At 32.7% G+C, this 5,532-nt stretch overlaps 1 pseudogene; it reads left to right on the top strand.

Moving 5' to 3' along the window:
- Window positions 1–1,000: 1,000 nt before the first annotated feature.
- Window positions 1,001–1,614, top strand: LOC127105388 (hydroxyphenylpyruvate reductase-like; annotated as a pseudogene).
- Window positions 1,615–5,532: the final 3,918 nt, after the last annotated feature.

Below are 5,532 nucleotides of genomic sequence, written 5' to 3'. Positions count from 1 at the left end.
CCCTAAAAAAACGATGTGGAGCGGGGCAGACATAGTTGAGGATGCAGGCCTAAAACCTACATCTGACCCGCAAAAAAGTGAGGGTGGGACAGGGAAACCCCACGAACACTGCAACTTTTAAGTCTAAAAATGCAAAATTTTATGTAAAAGCACGCGCCCGCAAAATCCCGCGGAGAAAATGGGGAGGGGCAGGGCAAACACATTAGAGGATGATGTCCTAAACCCTTGGCCATTCTCGCACTAAAGTGCGGGCAAAATAGGCATGTCCAACGGACCGGCCCCGTTTTTCCACCCTTATCCATTATATCAGTGACGTCGACATGCATGTCACACTTAATGCACTTAACTGGAATTTATAAATAAATGTAATGTTTATTGATTTGATTTTAAATATAAACAAAATTTAATGTTAAATTCATTAAATTATTAATATATTTAGTCTATATTTAAAAGGGTTAAATAAGTTTTTGGTCCTTATAAATATTGTCAGTTTCACTTTTAGCCCTCAAAAAGTTTCCTTCAAATAATGGTCCTGATAATATTTTTCGTCCACAGTTTTAGTCCCTTTTGTCAACGTCCATTAACAAAAGCTGGTGTGACGCACCATATAGAAGTTTTTTGTGACTAGACATACACATGGCAGTTCCAGTGTGACAAGATACTGACTTGGTATATCATATAGCTAAAGTAAACATTATTCATAAACCCAAAAAAAAATTGTAGCTAATTAGTCGCTAAAATCGTAGCTAATTTGTAGCAAATAAAAACTTGGTTTCCAATATTATTTCTATCAACGAAACATACGAAACTTGGTTTCTAAATGCTTTTGTCTAAATGACACTTGCTTTTACTTAAAGATGTCATATTTGTATATACTATATACTAGAGAAACTCAACTAGTTTGTAATTGTATAGGTTCTAGAGTTTGACAAACCTCATATTTTTCAATATTTACAATTTCTAATTTTTAGAAAATGGTAAAAACATTTAAAATTGGAAAATGCTCATTAAAATTGGTTATATGCATCCTCTTATAGTATCCCCCTCCATTTTTCTACAAGAAATTGATTTTTTTTTTTATCTGGTGTTATCCTTGCAGTTCTCCGAGGAAAACATTGGTATTATTGGGTTGTGAAGGATTGGCACATCAACCAAGAGAGCTGAAGGTTTTAATTGTCCAATAAGCTACTATTCTAGAACTTAAAAGAAGGAGTCAAAATACTAGTACTATTTAAGTGGACTTGAGCTAGCATCCAACAACGACATATTGATCGTCGTATGGCCTCTTATAGAGAAAACCCACCACATCATCAATCGAGAGGTCATTAATGCACTTGGTCTGAAGGGTTTCCTAATTAATATTGGACGAGGTAAGCATTTTGATGAGCCAGAGTTGGTCTCTGTATTGCTTGAAGGTCGTTTGGGTGGAGCTGGACTCGATGTTTTTGAAAATGAGCCTCATGTTCCCGAAGAGTTATTTGGGCTAGATAATGTTGTCTTGTTGCCTCATGTTGGAAGGGCCATAGTGGATCTCGAACTGCCATGGCTGACCTCGTTCTTGGAAATCTTGAGGCGCATTTCCTTGGAAAGCCACTGTTAATTCCATTGGTTTAATTCTTCACGCCCGATCTGTTGGCCATTGACCTACATAATTTTGAAGGAATGGTCTTCATTCAGTTGCATCATCAGTTAATGACTCTTGTGATGGGGAATTGATGATTGTGAGTGCTTCAAGTATCTATCTATATTGCTGCTACGATATAAGTAATAATTCCATTAGTTACCTCAATTATGTTGTTGTTGTCAGTGAGGTGAGTTTGTTATAGATTGTGCAATGTATTTGCTACAGATTAGTTGTGATTTTAGTTACCAATTAGCTACGAAGTTGTCTGGATTCATAAATAATGTTGACTTTAACCATTTGGTATGCCATATTGATATCTTGTCATGCTGGCACTGGCATGTGTATATCTAGTCACAAAAACACTTCCATGTGATCCGTCACGTCAGTTTTTGTTAACGAACATTGACAAGAGGACCAAAAGTAATTGAAAAATATTATGAGGTTCATTATTTAAAGAAAATTTTTTGAGAGACTGAAAGTGAAAATGACAATATTTATATGAACTAAAAAATTATTTAATTCTATTTAAAACTAAATATATTAATTATTTAAAAGTTTTGAAAAATAATTTATATTCGACAATTTTTTAAGGGGATGCTTACGTGTGCCTCATGAATACTCTTTAAGAGTTTAAAACGTAAATTTTCTAGCAAATGCATCAGAAATTAAAATAATTAAACTTCTATAAAGAATTTGTTTTTATTTAAATTGTTTAAGAAATACACGGAGGCACTTTTTTAAAGTTTGAAGTAAAATGTACCAAGTCCAAAATCTCTTATACATGATGCAGAGCAAGTAACATGGATTATAGTCATGCGTCAAACATAATTATTTTGAGAAGTAATGTTGTCGATTATATCCACTCCTACTAAATCTTCACCGATGCTATCGAATCTAGGATGAGTATTTACCATAAATATAGGGTTTCACGTATCTCATGTCAACCTTGTTACTTTTGTCGGTCAAAGAGACATCTTCTAACAAATGTTTTCAAAGTTCGTGTTGGTAGGATCTATTTCTTTTATATATACTACTATACTTTACTTAACGAGTATGGAGAGAATGAAAGGGCTTTGGAAAAGAACCATATAATTAATAAATTAAAAGAAAATTCAATTCTCTTTTTAGAGTATTTTTGTAAATAAATAATTACATTTATACTTTATGTATTTAATATTAATATTTTTATCATTTCACCACACATTTATGATTCAGATTTAGGGATGACAATTGGTAGAGTTTAGACAGGGTACTATAGTACATATCCTCATATCCGTGATTTAAAAAAATCCTTGTACCCAAACCCATACCCGCTTTGATGTCAAAGTTATCACTCGTACTCATCTCCTATAGATATGTAAGTACTCATAACCGTATCTGTGACCCGCACTCCTATTAAAAGTAAATAGATCAATTATAAAATATTATATAATTTTAAGTTTTTAAAAACATTATAAAAAATTCAAACAATTTATTGTTAAAATAAACGAACACTTATATTAAATATGTAATGGTTTAACATTGATAGACATATATTTTTATATATAAATATAAATATAAATATAAATACATAAATATATAGTGTGCAAGTATGGGTGGGGTGGGTATCAAGGTGTCCATGCCCGCACCTGTACCCACTTATTTTTATGGATAATTACCCGAGCTCATGTTCATACTCATTTTTGAGGGTTTTTACCCTATCCATTATGGGTAAATTTGCGTGTGCCCATTGAGGATGAGTCAAATTGTCATCCCTACCAGATGTCATATGTGACTCTTGATTTCTATTATTTATGATTTCTTAACGAAATTATTGTTATTGAGGGATTTTTATTTTTCTACTTTTTTTTCTATGATAACGTTTGTCGTCAAAGAAGGTTTTGACAAAACTTTCTAAGACAATTATTATGATAATATTTATCTATTTGTATTTGATTGTGTTGATACTTTTTGATAAGACGAGAGTTGATTGATATGTATGTTAATGTCTTTTGATAAGGCGAGAGTAGTTGATATTATTCATTAATGCCTTTTGATGAGGCAAGTTCATAAATTTGTGATGTTTGTTGATTTTGATTATCCATGGTTAACCCGTGTGTATTGAACTTATAATATATTATGTTGATGTCTTGCGATAAGGCGAATGTTAAATTGTAATTTTTGATGTTGTCTTATGATAAGGTGGGAGTTAGAATGTTTAATTTTTAATGGCTATGTTTATCTGTATGTTAATGGAAAGGTGGGAGCTCAAATAAACAAGTTTTAGATATATTCAATAAAGTGAAAAACGGAGAAAATCGCAAATAGACATAGAAGAGGGTTAACCTTCTTGTTTCATGTGTAACTTGAGTTTCGTAAGTCCGTTTGAGGTGTCGTCAGTTGTGTTAGAAAGTTAACGTGATAATATTTCTTTGAAGTGGGGAAATTAGGTCTAGGAGTGTTACAATAATAGCAAATCTTAGTTTGTTATACCAAAGGCGTAGTCAGTTTTAGTTATGCATGAGTCATCTCGTTTCACGTGTAACTTGAGTTTCGTAAGTCCATTTGAGGTGAGGTCATTTGCGTTAGAAAGAGGGATTAATGATCTTTTAAACTTGAGAGTTTCATAATTTCTTCATAAGTTTATAATTTTTTGTGCTATTTTGAAGTTAGATATTTTATTTTAGAGTTTATGCATGAAATATTGTGATATTGCTGAACTGAAATGAATAGAGTTGGAGTTTTCGTAACTCCGGTCGAGATGCAATCAATTGTGTTTGAAAGAAGGTTTACGTAAATTTTAAACTAGTGAGTTTCATAATTTTATCATGAGTCTATAATATTTGGTGTTATTGTGAAGCGAGACAATTTTAGAGTTAAGTACAGAGTTTTGGGAAACCCTTTAGCAATTTAAGGAATTGAATATATTTATAAATAACCTTAATTTGAGTTACTTAATATGTTCAGAGTCGGGTTAGAGTAATTGAAATTCATAGATTTGAGTTTGAGGTATTTGATATTTTTAGAGTTGAGCCAAAAATGTTTAGAGTTGAGTTTGCAGTATTTGACATTCTTAGAGTTGAGTTTGAGATATTAGATATTTTTAGAGTCAGGTTGAATAAAGGGGTTGAGTTCTGAGTCACTTGATATGTTTAGAATTATGAGTAAGTTATTGAGTTACGATGATATGTTTGGAGTATTGTGTGTGTCAAGAGGGTTGAGTTTTTGAGTTATCTGACATGATCAAAATCGAGTTGATGGGTAGTTGAGTTAAGGTTAAAGTACGCCTTGTGACTCGTAATCCTTGAATAAAAAGTGGAAGACTTAATTGTGAACTCTATTGAGTTATGAGTTGACCATGTCGAATGCTTAGGATTGTGTAGTGTTATTTTTATCCTGCTGGTGAATATTGTTGAGTAATTATTTAATTATAAATATTGTTAAGTTGTCATTATAAATTCATGATGAATTATGTTGAGATATGTAGTTCAAAGAAGAGCTACCTTGATGGCCTTGTATTGGCGATATTTATGTTGAGGTGTGTAGTTTATAGAGAAACTACTAGGGTGGACTTATATTGATGATGCTTACATATTATGTTGAATTATATCGAGGTGCTTGGTTCAGAGAGGAACCATTCGTTGTGGCCTTGTATTGGAGATGTACAAGCTTTGGTCCAATGACGAGTTACTAGTTTAGAAAGAGGATCAGTGACGAGTCTTGGACTTCGGTCCGATGTCGAGTCTTAGGTTCTAAGAGGAACTTGAGACGAGTGTAGGAGTGGAGGTTGAGACGAGTATTGCATTTTGTATTATTTGTCTCATTCATGCATCATGTATATCAGAGATAGGTGTATGGACTTTGGTCCAGTAACGTATTTTTGGATTAAAAGTGAGGACCAATGATGAGTCTAGGAATTCGGTCCAATG

Source organism: Lathyrus oleraceus, chromosome 1, assembly GCF_024323335.1.
Source record: "Lathyrus oleraceus cultivar Zhongwan6 chromosome 1, CAAS_Psat_ZW6_1.0, whole genome shotgun sequence".
Classification (NCBI taxonomy): Eukaryota; Viridiplantae; Streptophyta; class Magnoliopsida; order Fabales; family Fabaceae; genus Lathyrus; species Lathyrus oleraceus.
The sequence above is the reverse complement of the archived record's forward strand: the minus strand, read 5'-3'. Positions and strand labels throughout refer to the sequence as shown.